Below are 22,402 nucleotides of genomic sequence, written 5' to 3'. Positions count from 1 at the left end.
ATGATAATACCATGAGGCAAAGTCAAAGGAGATAAAGGTGTTTAAAAGGTGTCTTCCTGAGCTGGGCATGGTGGCCTATGCCTGTAATCCTATGGGAGGCCAAGGCCAGTGAATTGTCTACCTGAACCCACAGATTCGAAACCAGCCTGAGCCAGCGTGAGACCTCCTCTCTAAAAATAACCAGGCATTGTGGCAGACACCTGTAGTCCCAGCTACTTGGGAGGCTGAGGCAGGAGAATCCCTTGAGCCCAAGACTTTGAGGTTGCTGTGAGCTATGATGCCACAGCCCACTACCAGGGGCTATAAAATGAGACTCTGTCTCAAAAAAATGGGGGGGGCATCTTTCAGATCTTTCAGATGCCCCCCTCCAGTCTATTAGTGTCCCTGTGGAAGGCTGTGTTGCTTCTGAGCCTCCAGGCTGGTCTGGAAGAAAAGGATTAGGCGCAATTGGCTAGTGCGGCAGACCTACAGCAGCACTGGTTCAGGGAACTACCCACCGCCCTAATTTCCTCAGGTGGCCTCTTAATGAAATCAGAATACCCAAAGGCATTGTTTCTTTCCTCATTTAATAAAACAATCCTACTTTACTGCTGGATTTGGAAGACAGGAGATCAAAACACTAATGACATTCATCACAGATATTGAAACAAATAGGAATAATGATGTTAGGATAACAATATAAATACAAAGTCATGATTTATGTGGTTCATCTTTTCTCCTGTCACCTAAAAGTGTCCAGAGATGGGATAATCACTCCTACCATCACTATACACATTACACATAGAACATCTCAATCTGATGATTGCATTTTGGTTTTAATACTAAAATACTGTTTTTTTTTTATTGTTGGGGATTCATTGAGGGTACAATAAGCCAGGTTACACTGATTGCATTTTTTAGGTAAAGTCCCTCTTGCAATCCTGTCTTGCTCCCAGAAGGTGTGGCACACACCAAGGCCCCATCCCCCTCCCTCCTTCCCTCTCTCTGCTCTTCTTTTCCACATCCCTCCCTCCTTCTTTCTTTCTCTGCTCTCCCCTTCCCCCACCCCCACTGTGACCTTAATTGTCCTCATATCAAAATTGAGTACATAGGATTCATGCTTCTCCATTCTTGTGATGCTTTACTAAGAATAATGTCTCCCACTTCCATCCAGGTTAATACGAAGAATGTAAAGTCTCCATTTTTTTTTTTTAATAGCTGAATAGTATTCCATGGTGTACATATACCACAGCTTGTTACTCCAGAGAGAGAGAGAGCTTTCTTCCCACTTTGATTTTTCTCTGTGCCAAGAGCTTTGGTGTTTTTTCTCTGTATTTTCTGTAAAATAAATCCTGTCTTACCACTGATCTGTGGTTCATGGATTCATTCTTCCAATCATGGAGACCAAGGACCTACTGAAGATGAAATTCCGGTATCAGATTCATTAACTTGACAATAGAATTTAGCACAAGATTAAATAGACATCACTCTGAGTCTCACTGCACCTAAAAATAATAGACATTGCTGGTTCATTTCTTGGCATTCACTCCTCACACATTTATTAATTGCCCACATATATACTTATGCTATCATTGAAATGGAAATAAGCAATAATTTTGAAAACATTATTGTGCAGCCTTTAGTGTAAGTAAGAACAAAAAACCAATTATTAATGCCTAAGCAAATAGTATAAGGTTAGGCACTGCATTCTTTTATATCAAATATTCATAGAAAATGAAGTAACTAATAACCTTTATTTATTAGAAGCAATATCTGTTTCTTTTCCTTTTATCTTTCTTTTTGAAGTTAGTTATGAACATTAAGATAGTCATTTAAAACTATGGTGGAAATGTTATTCATGTAGCTGAACAGCCCCAATTTGTTTTTATAGTAAATAATTCTACTGTGCTGAGTCATATTTCCATAGTATGCTGTTGTCAAAAAATATAAGCCATCAAACATGATAAATTTGTTTTCATTAGAAAGCTTTAAAATGGTAATTCTGTTTTGCCTCCTAATCTTCTTATACATAACCTCTAGGAATGGTGGGAAGAGGAGAGGCACACAGATTGCCTGTCTGCTTCTGGGATTTTCCTACTGCTTCCCGCAAGCTTAAAATAATCTCCACATAAACAAATCTATTCCTTTGTATGTCTTAGCCTTATTTATCAAGGCCATTTCAAGAGTGAGGATCTGAGCAAAATAATGATGTGGATTGAGAGATTCACTAAGACTTATACCAAGCTCGAATATTAATGCAGTTAGTATTTAGCTTTTGAGGAGGCAAATTTTGGGAGAGGATTATATTGATATGTTAATAGTGATCCTTCATACTAGATCTTGAATTGGTTTTAGTAAAATAAATAAGAAAAAATAGAGCATATTTTAGATATAATAGGATTGATAGCATTTTCTGTACTTATGTTAAAAAGTTTAGCAATATATATTTCACTCATTAAAATTATACCGGAACAAAAGTACATAAGACATTCAGAAATATCTTGACCACATACACATCAGATCATCAAAATATACAAGACCCGGATAACTTAGTTGGGAAATTTCCAGACCAATAGGATAACCTTACAAGCATAATTAGCATTTCCTGAAGTTTCTACAAATATATATATATATATATACACATGTATATATGTAATTATATATTTAATTGCTAAAGCATCTATGCATACAAGGTGACCTAATTTTTCTCAAATTTAATAGTTTGAGAAAAATTTATATATATTTGTGTCTGTACAAAACATATGTGTTATATATATAAGTAGCATTTCCTGTTTCTACAAAATATATATATTTATACATAAACATATATGTTTATATATTTACAAATATATATTTACATATATAAGCATATATAAATCTATATAATTTTTTGTAGAAACGTCAGGAAATGCTAATTATATATATACATATATAAACACATATGTTCTTACAGACACACATATATATATAAACTCAAGGTATTAAATTTGAGAAAAATTAGGTCACAAAAATAACACATTATATGCATAGATGGTGATTGTTATTCACTGCCCTCTCCCCCAGGAAAAAAACTCTTCAAGTAATGTACATGTATTTTTTTATAACATTAGGGTGTATTTACATGCAGAGACAAATTTTAATCTAAATAGGTGTATACATTAATTTTGTTTTTGTTCTTTAGATTTTATACATTTGCCATATGATTGCAAAGAGAAATTCTAAGAATTACATATTTATAATTTTAGTATGCAAAATAAGCTAGTTAATGGGTGAAAGGTAATCCAACTTTGTATTTTCCATTTTTTTTAAATAAGCAGTGAATAAATAGATTTTACAATGAAAGAATGAAAGATCAAACAAATTCCAAAAGTAAGGAGAGTTTTTGGGGAGAAATCCATTCCCAAGTTTCCATGTTAAAAGAAAACTGAAATATAGCAGAACAAATACATCTTTTGTTTAGTTTTTAGTTACCCTGTATTTTATTTACAACATTAAGGGACTTCTTTTTCCAAGTGTTTCTCTTAATGATATTGAAAGAATGAGCTAATATAAAAAATTCCCTGCTGCTTAGGTAAGAGAAGTAAGCATACTTGTAATATATCAACAGCACACATGGCTTTTTTTTTTTTTTTTTTACAGTATATCCCACATTTCTCTATAGTCACCTTCCCTTCCGTTCTTAAACAAAATAATGAATTTTCTTTTCACATCTATGGAATGTTTCAAAATTAGAAGATGCCTGTATTCCTTTGAGTTTTTACAATTTTTTTTTAAATTGAGAGATTGTTTTATGTTATTTGTACATGTATCATATACATTTTGAAGTAAACATACACTGTGGATTGAATATATACAGCTAGTAATTCAAATGTTAACTCACTAGATAGAGCTATTAGTTTTGTGATATGGCTTTTCCTCAAGAAATTAAAAATTGAAGGTGGCTATATTCGTAAAATTATATATCACCTTCATATTTGTCTCACTATCACGTGCTTATTTCTTATTTCAAGAAATGGGAAAGATCTTTCTTCAATGGGAAAGATCCAAAGGAACAACGAACAATCTTTTTATTTGCAGATATTTGTTGTACTATTTACTACAATTGTGTCTAATAAAATGAAATCTAAAGTGCAACTGGAAAATAAATAAATATCAGTTTCTTTCTTTCTTTCTTTTTTATGAAATCATAGCTGTGTACATTAATGCAATCATGGGGCACCATCCACTGGTTTTATGTACAATTTGAAATATTTTCATCACACTGGTTAACATAGCCTTCCTGGCATTTTCTTAGTTATTGTGTTAAGACATTTATATTCTACATTTAGTAAGTTTCACATGTACCCTTGTAAGATGCACCATAGGTGTGATCTCACCAATTACCCTCCCTCCGCCCATCCTCCACCCTTCCCTCCACTCCCTTTCCCTTTTCCCCATATTCTTAGGTTATAATTGGGTTATTGCTTTCATATGAAAGTTACAAATTAGTTTCATAGTAGGGCTGAGTACATTGGGTACTTTTTTTTTTCATTCTTGAGATACTTTGCTAAGAAGAGTATGTTCCAGCTCCATCCATGTAAACATGAAAGAGGTAAAGTCTCCATCTTTCTTTAAGGCTGCATAATATTCCATGGTGTACATATACAACAATTTATTAATCCATTCGTGGGTCGTTGGGCACTTGGGCTTCTTCCATGATTTAGCAATTATAAATTGGGCTATAATAAACATTCTGGTACAAATATCTTTGTTATAATGTGATTTTTGGTCTTCTGGATATATACCTAGTAGAGGAATTGAAGGATCGAATGGTAGGTCTATTTTTAGATCTCTTCTCTAAGTGTTCTCCAAACATCTTTCCAAAAGGAATGTATTAGTTTGCATTCCCACCAGCAGTGTAGAAGTGTTCCCTTTTCTCCACATCCACGCCAACATCTCCAGTTTTGGGATTTTGTGATGTGGGTTAATCTTACTGGAGTTAGATGATATCTCAAAGTAGTTTTGATTTGCATTTATCTGATGATTAAGGATGATGAGCATTTTTTCATATGTCTGTAGGCCATGCACCTGTCTTCTTCAAAGAAGTTTCTCTTCAAGTTCCTTGCTCAGCCTGAGATGGGATCACTTATTCTTTTTTTTTTTTGCTAATATGTTTGAGTTCTGTGGATTCTTATTATTAAATCTTTGTCAGAGACATAAACTGAAAATATCTTCTCCCATTCTGAAGGCTGTCTGCTTGCTTTACTTACTGTGTTCTTGGCTGTGCAGAAGCTTTATAGTTTGATCAAGTCCCAGTAGTGTATTTTTGATGCTGCTTCAATTGCTCAGGGTAAATATCAGTTTTGATGTTAATAATTTAAGAGTTTTTCTAAAACATACTTAATGGTCTTCTTTTTTATATTAAAAATTCTCATAGATATAATTTTTATTTTATTTAAACATAGCATGATATATGTACTGTATAATTTAATTAAGTCTTATATGTTATGACAACTCATATTTCTTATATATCTCTCAATTTAACTCCAGGAGACTTAGTGATTATAGAAATAAGAAATTGCTCTGACATTCTAAGTAAAGGCAAAAGGGTGTCTGCTGATAATATTTTTACACAGTTCACAATAAAATGTAATTGAAGTTGCCAGATTTAGAGAGCAAAATACAGGATTCCCAGCTCAGCTTTAACTTCAAATAAATAAAAATAATTTTTAGTATAAGTGTGTCCCAAATATGTGAAAGGGCATACTTATTAACAAGAAATCATTGCTTACCTGAAATTAACATTTGACTGAGCATCCTATGTTTAAACTGGCAACTCTGACTCCAAACTTGACATAAAACAAGTGAGGTGGTTTAGTAGAGGTGGTTTTCTTGGTCAAGCAGAAGTGTAAATGGTTCTTGATATGGAAAACCAGTCTTCAAGTGCAGCTTCAAAGTTGTCTTCGTTTTCTATGTAAAATACACCAAGCAAAATGGCTTCATAGGTGGTAATAAATAGCAGGGAGCTGACAAATCAATAATAATTGATTCTCACATTTCCTTTCATTATATATTATAATTTATTTAGCAAATTGATTCATTACCAAATACAAATATTCACATCTGCAGGAACAAAAAGTTATTTAGTAAGAATAGATAAAGCAAAGCATAACACAGGAATTAATTTGTCCTTTTGTATCTCATAAAAAAACCACTGAGATCTGTCCCACCAGGGATGCTAGGCCTCCCAGCACTGAACGGAAGAACCAGGCAGGACACAGATTGAAGTGCTACCTTGCAAGAGGTAGGCTAACCAGAGGTGCGGGAGAGCCCTAAGCCCACTCTGTAACAGCTATTTATTAAGGTGATACACAACAGGTGTGGAGAGTTAAAGTAATGACATAGGATGGCTGCATGCACAAAAATTGCCACATGCCTTCCCCACAACCCCCATGAAGAAGCACCAAGTATCATTGTTTAACACCTGCTTACTAACGAGTGACTGATCTTCTCTCATTCTGGAACACTAAGTTCCTTGGGGGTTTGCCTCTAAGTCACAAAACATCTCTAGGGTTGCCAGGAGACTGTCCTGTTCTCAGCGTTTCCTTTTAATGTGGTAAGAGGTGCAAGCAACGTGTTCATTCCTCTACAGAGACCCCTTTTTGTCTTTTGTCCTCAGGAAAAGTAATTAAATTTAATATCTTTGTTTCTCAAGATCCAAAAATGTGAAAAAAAAGAAGTGTCCAATTGCAAAGCCATTTAGAAATTAAAATATTATGATAAATGGTGAATCAAATTGAAATATAAACAATGTTATACACATAAGAAATATCCACATGTCATGTATTTTGGTCAATGTGTGAATTAACTTGAATAATTGCTTAATAAAGAAAAAAAGTCTTATTCCTCCATTAATATGTGAGAATTTATATATGTATATAAGGTACAGTGACACATATCATTCTATTATTACCCTTTCACCTAACACTATTTTTCCCATGGGAATTTAAAAAGTACTACAAATATCATGAGAAAGTCACCACAAATGATTGTGTTTCAAATTAAACAGCTCCAACAGGATCATGATAAAATTGCTTTATACTGATGCATATGATACATGGACATTAATGCATACAAAGAATTCTCTTACTGATTCACTTTGTACTTTTATAAATATAACTAGCTCAACTTTACAATGCTACATATGTCACTATGACAATCATTCTTGAAACAGTTTAAAATCTCATTTGGGGTTCTTTAAAGTTATCTCATTCTCAATCTTTCACTATTAATAAGTTTATTACATCCATATGGTTTTATGTCAGAAAAATAATTTATTTTTACTTATCTAGAATGTACTTAAACTATTTAGAAAATTTGCCAAGATGTGCCTAGGTTTTCCATGAATATATTTCTTTTATATTTTACTAGGTTTTATAATAACCCTTTTTTACAAAGTTGTAAAATTTGCTAAGATTTTGTTTTTGTCTTTAAGGAAACCTAATTAAAAAGGAAATTTTCTTTAATTTCCTAAAAAAGATACTATGAGTAAAAAAATAATGATTTATCTTTTGAGTTCTCTTGCCATATCTTTCAATTTAGTTTTTCTGTCACATTTTAGTTACCTTGCACCATATATGATTATTAACTGTAGTAAAAATATTGTGCCTAATGTATCTATTCCTTTGGTGGGTATCACATCAAAATTTAGGCTGCATGCAGTGGCTCACACCTCCTAGCTCTCTGGGAGGCTAAGGTGAGTGGATTGCTTGAGCTCAGGAGTAGAGAATAGCCTGAGCAAGAACAAGACCCTGTCTCTCCTAAAAATGGAAAAACTAATCAGGTGGGGTGATGGGCACCTATGGTCTCAGCTACTCGGGAGGCTGAGGCACAAATATAATTTGAGCCCAAGAGTTTGAGGTTGCTGTGAGCTATGATGCCACAGCTCTCTACCAGGGAGTAACAAAATGAGAATCTGTCCAAAAAATAAAAAAAATAAAAAAATCATATAGGAGTTGGATCAAGATGTCAGACTAGAGACATCTCCTTACCAGCCACTTGTGGTGAGACAAGGGGAGAGAGAACTTCAGCCACCTCTGGCTGGCAGATCCTAGCCAGAAACATCACTCTGGTGCATAGTGAGGCAATAGGGAACTCTAGGAGCCAACAAGGAAGTCTGAAGCTGAGGAAGACTAACACAGAAGACAAGTGCCTAGGTATGGACAGAGGCTGGCCAGCCCTCCTGTGAGGACTAGAGATAGAAAAGAGCTGTCCTGCAGTTTTGGTTTTTGAACTGGGCTGTTCACTGGAGCTGCCTGGGGACAGTCTGGCAACCAGGAATACCAGGCAGGGTGGAACTCCCATTGGTTTGGCTACTAGTAGGGAACCAACATAGTACGAAAACCACCTGGGAGAAATATTTCACAGTATTCTAGCGCCCGGCTGCCTCTGGCATACCTGCTGATCATTGGCAGCCATCTCATTGGGGTGAGCTGAATGGCCCCCACACCTGCAGGAAGGCCACATTGTTGTCAGAGGGGACTGTTTGAAAGGTCAGGACATACCTCCTAAGAAATCTGATGAGGACTTCAAGATCCCAATGTTGCAGACGCTGAGTGCTAATGAAGTCACCAGGCTCTGATTGAGCACAAATAAGTCAGGAAGACAGGACCAGTATCTTTGGCTATAGAGGAATGGACACCATGTTTGAAAAGCAGTTATTGATTCTTATCACATTAAAAGGAAACACTGAGAACAGGAAAGTCTCCTGGCAAGCCTAGAGATGTTTTGTGACTTAGAGGCAATTCCCCAGTAACTCAGTGTTCTGCAATGAGGTAAGATTGGTCACTCATTAGTAAGCATGTGTTAAACATTGATGCTTGGTGCTTCTTCATGGGAATTATGGGGAAAAGAACATGTGAAGAAAGAGCACATGGCAATCCTTACACATCCAGCCCTCATATGTAATTACCTTAAATCTCCACACCTGTTGTGTATGAAATTACTTTAACTCTCTACACCTGTTGTATATAACCTTAATAAATAGCCATTAAGGAGGGGGCTCAGGGCTACCCTGCACTTAAGGTTAGCCTGCATCCCGCAAGCTTGTACTTCTAATCCATGTCACACCTGGTTCCTTCATGTGGCGACAGAGACCAAGGCCTTAGGGGTCACGGCATTTGGCAACTAGATAGTGGCTTCTGGCCCACATCTTATACAGATAAATCAGCATGTTGTTATCTCTCTGCTAACACCACAGTGTTCCACCAGATATTCAGGCAATATATTGCTATGAGTACACACACACAAACACACACACACACAACACACAAATATTTGTGTTTTGGGTTCTTTTATCAAATTATTCCTTACTCTTTTATTGTTGTTCCTGTTGTTGCTCTGTTTTGTTTTGTGTTGTTTGGTTGTATTTTAATTATTTTTTTTATTATCTTTCTTCCGTTGCAAGGGCTCCTCCATTTTTGTTATGATTTTGAGCCCCTTTTATTCTTTCTTTATTTTTCATTTCTCTCCTTTTTTCTCTCTTTGGTAAAGAATTTTCTACTTTTTTTCATCATTCCCACATAAGTATCTCACACAAAAGCTAAGATATCCCTTTTTTCTTCATCATTTTATATAATTGTAGTTTAATTTTCTTTACATAATTTTTTTTCTGTTCTCTGAGGGCTGAGGTGTCATGTCATTGGTCAGGCTGGGGGAGTCACAGCATTGTTCTGTCTTGAGTAGACCATGATCTTCATGGTCTAGGATGTCCTTCTAACTTTGGTCTTTGGAAAGAAGTTATTGGTAGGTCTCCACTATGATATATTGCTGACTTTTTACTATATTTGGTGGAAGTGCAGACTTACTTTTTCCCAGATTAGTAAGGAGCTCCTGACCTCAAAGGACCAATGAAGCCTGGCTGCCCAAATTCCTGGAGTTGTGGGTATGGGTCAAAGTATCTTGCCAAATATAATTATTTCTACTGTCCCTCTCTGGTTTTTTCCTTCCTCTCTCCTGTCCTTTAAGTCTTTCCTTTCATCCCCCCTTATTTTTTCTTCCTCTTTATCTTTTTCTTTTCTTTCTCCCTTGTTACTCTTTACCCTTATCTTCCATTTGGCCTTATACCAAAAGGACACTTCAATACCTAAGCTTACAGACAAAATAATTTAAAGCAAAGGAGGTAATAAGAGGAAAAAGTAGGGAAGCAAGTGTACAAGAAGAAAACACACATAAGGAGGGAATAACAGAAAAATTCTGAAAACAAGAAAAACCAAGACAGATAACCCCCCCAAGGGATCATGAAGGAGTAACCACAGAGGATTTCACCTATAAAGAAATGATGGCAATGACAGAAAGAGATTATAAAATATGAATGGCAAAGACACTAAAGGAGATTGATGAGAAAGTGGAAAATAATCAAAAGGAAATCCCAAAACAGAACCAAAAAATGTATGAAAGATGTGAAGAATATAGAAAAGATATACCAGAGCTTACAGAATGGAAGGCGTCAATCACAGGACTTAAAGATGTAGCAGAAAATATCAATAACAGATTAGAAAACAAAGAATAATCATAGAGCTAGAGGATAAAGCTCTTGAGATAACCCAGGTAGTTAATGAGGCAGAAAAGAAGAGAGAGATAGCAGACCCTTTGCTCAGAAACTTATGGGACTACATGAAGCATTAAAACATATGAATTATAGGTATCCCTGAAGGGAAAGAAGTATGTCCCAAAGAAATGGAAGCCCTACTGGAGGATATCATAAATGAAAATTTCCCAAGTATCACTAATGGTTCCAAAACACTCCTTAGGTGTCTGATAGTTTACATTATTAAACTCCAGGTCATCTCAACACAAACACAGCATCTCCAAGACATATTATAATGAATCTATTCAAAATCAAGACAAAAGAGCAAATTTTACAAGCAGTCCAGAGTAAGTAACAATTGTTCTACAGAGGAAGATCCAACAGGTGACACTGGACTTTTCAGCTGAAAATTTCCAATCCAGAAGAGAATGGTCATCTACCTCTAACCTTAAACAAAACAATTTTCAGCCCATAACTCTGAATCTTGCTAAACTAGTTTCAAAATAAATGTAGAAATCAAATCTTTTACTGACTTACCACATTGAGAAAATTTGCAACAGCAAGACCACCTAAACAGAAAACACTTAGATCTATTTTACACACTGACCATCACAATGGGCCACCAGCAAAGTTAACACCCAAAAACTAAAGGACAAAAACTAGCTTTACCAATGGCTGATGATATTATTTCATACTTAGAAACCCTAGAGATTCAACCAAAAGACACCCAGAAGTTTGAAAAAGTACAGTAAGTAACATCTCAGAGTATAAAATCAGCGCCCACAAAATTGTAGGCTTTGTATACACCCATAGAAGCCAAGTTGAGAAGCTAATCAAGGATGTAATTTCCTTTGCAATAGCCTTGAAGAAAATAAAATATCTAGGAATATATCTAACAAAAGAGATGAAAGACCTCTACAAAGAGAATTATAAAACCCTAAGAAAAGGAACAGCAGCACAAGACATTAACAAATGAAAAAACATAACATGCTTTTGGCTGGGAAGAATCAACATTGTTAAAATGTCTCTTCTACCCAAAGCAAGCTACAGATTCAACGCAATCTCCATGAAAATACCAATATCTTACTTTGAAGAACTGGAAAGAATAGTATCGTGTTTCAAATGGAACCAGAGAAAAATTTGTATAGTCAAGGAAATTTTTAATGGCAAAAAAAAGCCAGAAGCATCACTCTACCAGACTTTAGGTTATAGTACAAGTCCACAGTGATCAAAACAGCATGGTATGGACACAAAAACAGAATAGAAAATCTGTCATGACCGGAGACATGAACGAACAGCACCTTTGCCATGGGTGTAAACTCGCTCCTGTAATTATTAAGTCAAGAAACAGACTATACACCATGGAAAGGCATATAGCAAAATTCCTTATTCCAAGTTTTAGTTTTATACTCTTCCAGTCACATACACACCTAATCTATTATCTATTAGTTCCATCATCTTATCTTCTTTTTTACATATCTGTAATTTAACTTGAAAGGAAGTATTTTTTTTTACATATCTGTAATTTAAAAAAAATATTTTTTTTACATATCTGTAATTTAACTTGAAAGGAAATATTTATCGTATCAATGCAATCACTTGTGTAGTAAATCTCTTCCTCCAAACAGTGACTAGATTTTGAGCAGGTATCTAAAAGGAGATCACAAAGATGAAAGTAGCCACAGGGGAATTGAATATCTTCAAGCATTCACTCAGTTTACTCAGTATGAAGTAATGACTGTGACCTTCCTTCAGGGCAGAGCACCTAAGACCTCTGACAATATGTTCTTAACATATGTCAACCCTCTGGCCCAGGTGTGTGTGTGTGTGTGTGATGAAGTCAATTAATATAGGCAATGATTAAACAATAATTGCTATACAACAGGAATGTAATATTTTAGTCACTATAAGATTTTTAATATATAACATGAGAAACAAAATATACACCATTTACTTGTCTTACCATTATTTTAGGTAAAAATGATATGCTTGTCTTTGTTATATCTCTGGCATTAAACTCATATTGTATGAGTTTCTCATATTTTTCAATGTCTTAACAGATTTCTACATAACTAAGAGGAGCATTATTTTTCATGACAACAAGTCAGTCAGAAAGAATCTGTTAATTTAAAATAAATTCTTCATTTAAATCACATAAATGTATTGTTTCTACAAGAATTTTGAATAATCTAAAATAGTTCATGGAATGAATTGTTTTTTTTTTTGAGACAGAGTCTTACTACGTTGCTCTCAGCAGAGTGCCCTGGCATTATAGCTCACAGCAACCTTCAACTCTCGGACTTAAGTGATTTTCTTTGCCTCAGTCTCTCAAATAGCTGGAACTACAGGCACTCACCACAACACCTAATTATTTTTTGGTTGTAGTTGTCATTGTTGTTTGGCAGGCCCAGGCTGGATTTGAACCTGCCATCTCAAGTGTATGTGGCTGGCACCCGAGCCACTGAGCTATAGGTGCCGGGCCCATGCAATGAATTCTCAAGCAATGTTTTACTGTAAATTAATAGCAGTAAATTTCTGTTCTTGATAATTGAGCACCAAGTCTTAATATGTGAAGTTTATCATGAAATTATATAATAGTATATAATGCTATTTTTCTCATGCAGGATGTTTCAAAATATTATAAACTTGTTCACAAAATGATTTGTAAGTTACACTCCCTACTTCAGTTTTTATGTTTGGTTTTCTCTTCACTTAAATATATAAATAAATGCAAAAATTCACTGTATGCAATCATGATTAATTTTGTAATGTTTTTCTGTGATCTTTTTGGAAATAAGTATAGCATCCCCCAAATTTGGATTTAGTAGAATATACAGACAGTTGATGGCAATTTTTTATGTAAAGTATCCTCTACAGACAAGTGAGGTGTACTATTAATTTTCTATTTAGAAACCTGAGCATCACTGATCCCCTTATGACTCGTAGTAGAATATTCTCAGATTCATATACACAAACTATTTTACAATTCACGTGTATAGAAATCACCCAAATGTAAATAATCAATAGCTTCTCTGTAATGATCAATTATATCAATAAAATATCTTCTTGCCAAAAAAAGAAAAATTATAAAAAATAACTACATACAAGATCTGACAAGTTCGTAAATTTTTCACTGTACACTTACGTTGGCAGCACTATAGAAATACATGGCTAAGGTTTCATAACTTTTATATATCAATGTCTCACAGTTGTGTTCATGTCGATGTGTGGCAGTGTCTTGCTGAGTGATACTCATTGCTATTGTTGCATGTTTGTATGTGGTGTCATGAAAATGTGAGAGCTTGAATTAGAGTAACAAGCAAACATTCGTAAATTTCTTGTTAAACTCAGTAGGAGTGGAAGTGAAATAAGGGACCCATGTTATTTCAAGTTTATGGAAATAATTCCATGAAAAAAATGGTGGTGTATTATTGTATTAAACTTTTTTCTGTGGGGAGAGAAAGTGTTAATGATGGAAAGAGGTCAGGGCAGTCAGTATGAGCAGAACTGACAAAACATTGCAAAAATTAGTTGAATTGTGCATCAAAATCATTGGCTGACTGTGAGTATAGCAGACCAAATAAATATCAATAGAAAAACTTAAGAAAGTCTTGACTGAAAATCTTGTCCCCAAACTCACAACTCTTGCATCACAACAATGCACCTGCTCATCTGGCACTGTCTATGAGGAAATTTTTAGCCAGTAAACAAAATAACCATTTTGAAACACCCTTCCTCCTCACCTGATCTGGCCCCTAAGGACTTTTTCCTTTACCCAAAGATAAGAAAATATTGAAAGGAATTCACTCTGGTGACATTCAGCACATCAAGGCTAATATGATGATAGATCTGATTGCCATTCTGGAAAAAGACTTCCAAAATGTTTTGAAGGGTGGACTAGGTCAGACACTGGCAATAGTGCATAGCATTCCAAGGGGGGTATTTCAAAGTTGTTCATAGTGATATTGAGCAATGAAGTATGTAATTTTTTCTAGGATGTATTGAGCAATGAAGTATGTAACTTTTTCTAGGATGAGTTAATGAACTTGACTGTCATACTTCATACAATTTTAATTATTTTGACGTACTTTCACTTTTCCCAGTATTGGAGTAATTTCTAACATGCTAACACTCTAGCTAATTACATCAAACTTTGGCTAAAATATAAAATATAAGTGTTAGAAGACACTTAGAACAATAACATTAAGACCTGTGAGATCCAAGAGACAAGAGTAGCACACTGAGGCAAAATTTATAAAAGATTTTAAATTTTTGTGAGTGTATGTGATTAATTAATGATTTCAAATCTCTCCTCTGTAGAAAATTGGATTAGTATTAATCTTTAATAACTGTTTTGCTATAAATTTAATAATTAGAACATACCAATTATGCCACAAATCAAAAATTGACTTCTAATTTGTAAAATAATTTTGCTTTGCAATACTATCAACTAAAAATATCCTTGGAAGTCAGAGTTTTAGGCTACCATAGCATGGTGTAACTTGAAACTAGTGGTTTTTCTTGCTAAGTCCATAAAACTACACCCATAGAACTATTGCAAAGAGAATACTTTCTAGATAAGTGTTATAAGTATCCATCATGAGCTCTCATTCTCTTACTTTTGTTTAGAGTTAACATAAAAGGCATTATAGATGCAATTCAGGTGAATTTCTGGGTTTCTTGCTGGGTACACTAAGTTAACTTGTTACCAGGGGTGGTCTATTACAGGTGAATTGAATGGCCTGTGCAACTGAAGTGTTAATTTCAATACATTTACCAATACCCACCTCCACTGGTAGAGGCCAAGTATGAAGTGTAAAGTAGCATTTGAGGGCATGTGAAAGTATTACTGAATAGGAGAGACAAAAGTTTGACTTTGCAGTATCCCTCTTTATTCATATTAGGGTACATATGATTAGGTTACATTGTTTGCATTTGTAAGGTAAAATATTAGTTGTGGTGGAGTCCTTCACACAGAAGGTGTGCCATATACCACTTCATTGTGTCTGTTAAGTAGGGACTTACCAAACCCCTTCCCTGCTCCACTTCCCCTGCACCATTTTTGAATTTAATTGTGTTTTTCTCTCATGTGGGCCGATAGTTCTTTATCTACTAGTTTTAATTAGTATTAGGTGAATAGACTGTATACTTTACCATTCTTGAGATACCTTACTAAGGAGAATAGTTCTCCAAAACCATTCACAAAAATACAGTATACAAAATATCTTTTTGATGTCTGAATAGTACATATATATAGATTATTAATCAATTCATGATTGATAGGCACTTGGGTTGTTTCTATATCTTTGTGATTGTGAACTTAGCTACTACAAACCTTCAAGTGCAAATGCTCTCATGATAAAGTGATTTTTTTCTTTTCCTTCAGGGTAAATAACTAGTTATGGAAATACAGGATCAAATGGAAGGTCTACTTTTAGTTCTTTGAGTATTCTCCGTACTTCTTTCCTGAAATCTCATTACTAAGTATTTATACCCAAAGGAAAAGAAGACATTCTATATAAAAGCACTTGCACTTGAATGTTTTTAGCAGCACAATTCACAATCACAAAGAGGCAGAAACAATCCAAGTTCCCATCAGTACATGGATGGATTAATAAGATGTGGTATATGTGTACCATGGAATACTATTGAACCATCGACAGAATGTTGATCTAGCATCTTTCATAACCACCTTGATGGAATTGTAGATAATTCTCCTAAGTAAGTATCACAAGAATGGAGAAATTAACATATGTTCATAATATTCATATTGGAAGCAAAACTCAATGAAATACAATTATAAGGTAAGAGAAATAGAGAGATGGGTAAATTCCCATCCAACAGATCCATTGTGCAGTACAATGCACACTTTTTTGTTGTATGACACACCCATAACTGTCACTTAAAATATATAAAACTAAACTATGTATCAAAATGTATGTACCCCCATAATATAATGAAATTTTAAAAAGAAATAATTTCTAATAAAAATAGAATTAAAATATCTGAAAATGATAGTAGAAAGTTAAAATATAAAGAAATGGAATTAAAATATATTTTATCTTCACATTGGGGAGTAATAAAAGTGCCATTTAAAGTGGACACTAATATATCAAAGAAACATGTGGTACTTTCTAAGGTAATCCTAAATCATTAATAAAGAATGAAGAATTAATAGAAAGAAAAAATTGAATAATAACACCAAACTAAACAAGGGAGAAACAAACAAAAATATCCCAACTCTTTTTTGAATTCCTCCAAAATTTTGGAACCAAATAAGAACATTACAATAAAAGATGGAAAATTAATACAAGTAACATATAAAATGATATACATTACTATTAAATAGGTATTATTACAGGGATTGTAACAGAGGATATAAAAATACACACATGCATTTGGTCGGCACAAAGCACATTGCATTTAAAACAATTAGATATCCATGAGAATAGTTAAAAAATGAAAAGATAAAAAATAACTAATTTCAAATTCTGATAACAACGTGGAATAAATGGAGACCCCATCTCCTTTGAATGAGAATATAAATTCACTTTATAGTCTCTGGGATGCTGACATTATCTTCCAAAGATTTACATAAAAATGTGCATACCTTATCCCAGTAATTCCTGGACATACATTCAACTAACATGAGCATGTACTCTACAAAATACATGTATTTTCCATAATAACCACACAAATGAAACAAGTCAAGGTTCACCAATGGTAGAAAGGGTAAATGTCTTCTGGCTACACTTGGACTCAGTATCCCTTTCTCATTTATAGTCCTAAAGAATAGTTGGAGAATACAACACACTAAGATAAGCGGGGACCAGGTGGAATAGCCACAAATCTGTTCCAATTCATCTAGAGATAGGATGTCTCTCAAAGCTTTAGCCCAGCCTGTCATGGTGCCCATGGTATAAAACTCAGGACGGGCTGCTTTCTCAGTTGCCTTAGCTGTGTGGTGCAAGTAGGGCCATGTACAGATGAGATAGAATTTGGCCTAAGCAGCTTTCCTAAATGTTGAGGGACCATCTCATCAGAAGTTTAGGTTTCTGCTGTCCCTTGCTTCTTATCTGGAGGTAAAAAGCCTGATTCATATAATTTATGTGTAAGTGTGTGTCTCCCACTGGACTCTGGCAAGTAGCAAAGATGCCCAGCAAGATGCAGAGGGCAGAAGTGCTAGCTAGTGTACGGTGAACCCTCTTTGTAATAAATATAATAGAGAGTATTCACAGAATAAAGTACTGTACTTCAAGGAAATAATATGCAGTACATACAAGATGAAGTATAAATTTCACAGAAAACATATTCAATAAAAGAATCAAGATGCAAACATATACATACTTTATGATTTCATTCTTATTAAAAAGAGATAAGATGAAAAGAGAATTTTCTATGATGCTGATACTATTCTTTATCTCAATCTTAATTTCAAAAATTATTCTACTTGTATATTTAAAATTAAAAAACTATAAAATTTATTCTATAATTATTTAAAATACAATTGTGTTGTATTTATGTAAAAATAATTTGTGCTTCAAATATTTTAAATGAGTTATATTGTCAGAGGGGTGACATGAAAGTTTCTGGGAAAAGAAGCTCAATGTTCAGAGGTGGGTATTTGACATTTAGAAAACCACACAAACAACAAACTATTAATTCCATAGGTACAGAAGTAAGTCCCTTTATTGAAATAATAACACTTCATGGAAATACTGAGGAAAACCCAATTAATTCCTAAAGAGGAAAAAGAAAAGGTCCATGGAGTATAATTTAAACTTGTAAATGAGAGGATGTTTAGAATTTCAATAAGCAGTAGGATGGTCGTAGGATTTGTTTAACAGAGCGTGTTACACTTAACAAATCATGTTAAACTATAAAACTGTAGGCTGCTTAAGCCAGGCAAAGTATGCTTAATTCTGAAAGAAACAGCGTTATCATATAATCAATGGTATTTCCTCGGGTAACTCTGGAATGTCTAAATGGGGCCTTCTTTTTTTCCCAACCCAAGTATAACAACTTGATGAGTAACCTTTCGAGTCTATAGCAGAATTCAGGAAAAAGAGTATCATCAGAGCTCTGCAGCAGAGCATACAGAAGAGAAATTGTTCCCAGAATAATAGGAGGCAGGCCTTTTTGAAAAGCTTTAGAGAGATAGTGAGTCTTGTTATGTCCCAGGAATGCAAAGAGTTTCAGTGTCTTTGGCAAAAACACTATTTTTATGTATAAAAATGCTTTGAAAAGGGAATATGGAAGTGTGAACATTGACCATTTGCAGCTAGCACAGCTGAGAAGTCTGCAGTCTTTATAGAATCTCTGATACATAAAAAGTGATCATTCTGCCACAGAGCCCAGGATGATGGAGGCAGCATTAGGCACCATGACCGGGGGGTAGAGCCATTTTTCTTGGCCATGTTTGTAATGTGTAATTATAAACCATGACATAGCATTTAAATTATATTCTTTTTAATGATGTAATATATTGCAGTTTATTTTATGGTGAGGGTTCAAAAGATCTCATCACACTCTTGGGGAAATAGAAAGAACTGATTTTAAAACAAGAAGAAATACCCATTTGTGAAACAATGAAGATGGAGGGAATGTCCAGTCGTATGTAAGACCAGGTACCACACACACAGAGTCTGTCCCCAGTGCTTCCCACAAGAAGTTGGGAGAAGCGGTGCAATCAGGTTACAACCAAAAATCTAAAGGTCATAATTTCGTCAGGGTAAGTGAGAGCAGCAGTTTCCAGAGGCAACCTGATCCTACAGTGGATCCTGTCTAGTTTGAATAAAACACACTAGAATTTAGTTATCCGAGGATTGGACTGACACAGAGAATGATAAATCATTAGGTATCATGGAGGGATAAAAGGACCCCACTCTTGAGATGCTGGGCAGAGTGAAAGAAAAGAAGAAGATACATGAGCTTGAATAATTGCTGGCTCTGGAGCAAGGCCTTTACAGGGAGAAACTGCTATGGAGGGATAGTTTAGGTTATTGAATGCCTGATAACAACAGGATTAAACTAAGTCCATTTTGGTAATAGGATTAGAATGTTTACATGGAGCAAGAGATCTGAGAATTAAGTATTGACAGTTGAGGCTTGGAAAAAGCTCCCACACCTGAGAAATAAGACAAGATCTGAGTAGGTTATGAACAAGATGGAGTGTATTCTTTCTAAGGGTTGGCTGCCGCCATTGATGGTGCTGTGATATTTAAAATATAGAAATTCAGAAAAGTATCAATAGTCAACAAATACAAATATTTATTTTAATAGAATAAACAACTCAATAATTGTTTCCAATCTATCTTTACCATGCATACATTTTAAATATTCCAAAGTATGCATGCATTTTCCTTTACAAACAGTTGTATATTATAGATAAAGTAGGTCCCCTGAGAACATTTCTTCCCCTGATGACAGGTGCCTTTTCACTCTATTTACACTCAGAAGAGCTTATAGTGCTTATAGAATATCCTAGATGATGGTCCTATTCTCATACCGGTTGCTATCCAAATTAATTATGCTAGTTCTCTCTGTCACCAGGGTATTATAGAAACTGTTTCACCATATGCCTGCAACACTTGATATTGTCAATTTTCAATTTTTTTCCGAACTTGAGATATGTGAATAAAAATAAGGTCTCTCTGTCTCTCCCCACCCCATCTCTTTTCTCTCTCCTTCCCGCTCTTCCTCTCCCTGTGTGTGTACGGGGATCACTTTGGCGCCTCTGACAAAAATCAAATAACTGTGTAAATGTGGGTCTATTTCTGTCCTCTCTACTCTGTTCCATTGATCTATTTGTCATTCCTTATGCCAATAACACATTTGCTTGATACCTGTAGTTTTATGGTCAGTCTTGAAAGCACATAGTAAATTGGTCCAACATTATTTCCTTTTTAATAGTGTTGTTCCTTCTACTTTCTTTGCATTTTCATATCAAATTTAGGTTCAGCAGGCCAGTTTCTTAAAAAAGCCTCTTGAGATTTTGATTTGGAATACATCAAATCCTTAAATCAATTTTAAGATAGTCGACATCTTAATAATATTAAGATTTGTGATCTATGATTATGATATATCACTTCATTTAGTTACTTATGTTTTATCCAATATTTCTCTCAGCAATATTTTGTGATTTTTCAGCACAGAGGTTTTGAGCATGTTATGTTCATTTATTTCTATTTTGTTATTTGAAGGTTTGAACTGTGAGGTGCAGCAGATTTTTTTTTTTTTTTCAATGTGTGGTCAGCTCTCCTTGTTTGGAAGCATCAGCATATATAATTGAATGTAGATCCAAAATAGAGTATTTGTGGGATGCGGAACCCAAGTTACTAAGGACTAACCTTTTCTATCCTCAGGTTCTACGGTCTAGGAGCTCTAATACAAAGCTGAGAAGTGGTGTCCTTGTCGCTCCTTCCCTTAAGTGAAGAGGTTTTGGAATTTTTTTCAAGAAGTTTGATATCACATTTAGAGATTTGGTATGTGCCTTTCGTCACGTTGACAGTTTTATTATAAATGGATATAAAATTTTGTCAAAAATTGCTTTTTGTTCATCTATGGACACAATTATATTGTTTTTCTCCCTTTGCTAAGTTAATTTAGTAAATCATATAATTTGTTACTCTGGATCTTAAACCAACTTTGTATTTCTGAAGAAAAGCCAATTTCACTACCTAGATATTTGATTTGCTAATAAATTACTAAGGATATTGTCTGTATGTTTATTAAGAATATTTATTGGTAATATTATTTCTTACATAATTCTGTCAGTTTTTGCTACTTTTTACTATAGATTTATACTAGCTGTATAAAATAAATTGAAATTTCCCTTTTTACATTTTCTTTAAAAAATTGAGCAAAATTGGTTATTATTTATTTCATAAATGGTTGATAGAATTTATTAATGATGTTTACCATTCTTAAAAGCCATCCTTATTGTTTTTAGATTAGATTTTTCTGTATTATATCATTTTCCTGAACTTAATGAATTTTCTTTAACAGTTCTTATAATGCCTATTAGTTACAAATTCTTAGACTTGTTTATTTATCTGGATCTTTATTTTGCCTTCATTCTTGGTAGATATATTTGTTGTATGTAGTATTCTGAGATGAACCGGTGGCTTTGCATTTGTTTCCATAGGCATTGTTAGGGGTCCACCTTTAGTACCTCCTTCCTTTCTGGGTTTATCTTGTCATATTTTAGCATCTCTGTTTTCTCTAAGTTCTCATGCATGGCTCTTAAAACCGGGATAATTGCCTTTTTATTGAAATCTTAGCCACAGTCCATGGAATAGAGACAATACCAAGTCACAACCTTCCAGTAGACCCATTTTTTGCTGAGAAGAGTCTGGATTTTGCAGTTACCTGCAGTGTGCTATGCTTGTAAGGATGTGATTAGCTCCAAGTTTCTTCGACTTGGTTATAATATATTTCTCTCCCCTGGTCAGCTTCTTTCCTTTTTCTTCTTATGGTATTATTTTTAATAAGTTTTTTTTTTAAGTTTTCAGAACAGAATGGCATGGATTTGTATTTGAGATAAATCATATTTGTCAGGATCTATTACTGTGAATAAAAGGAATTTCCTCATGGTTTTTACTATTTGTTCATTTTTACATTAACTCTAATTATCAGAAAACTTCTTTGTAACAATTTTTATAAAACAATTGTGTCTTTTTATTGAAATATCTGTCTTTTCTACACGTGTTTGAAGTGCTTGTCTTTTCCAATAAAACTCTATATTCACACATATATTTTTATAAAATCAAGGTCATATTAATTGGCAGCAGGTGCAAAATAAACATTTTTAATTTAAAATGTAAAAATTACTACATACTCTTTGATAAGTGATTT

Source organism: Nycticebus coucang, chromosome 5 (assembly GCF_027406575.1).
Source record: "Nycticebus coucang isolate mNycCou1 chromosome 5, mNycCou1.pri, whole genome shotgun sequence".
Taxonomy (NCBI): Eukaryota; Metazoa; Chordata; class Mammalia; order Primates; family Lorisidae; genus Nycticebus; species Nycticebus coucang.
The sequence above is the reverse complement of the archived record's forward strand: the minus strand, read 5'-3'. Positions refer to the sequence as shown.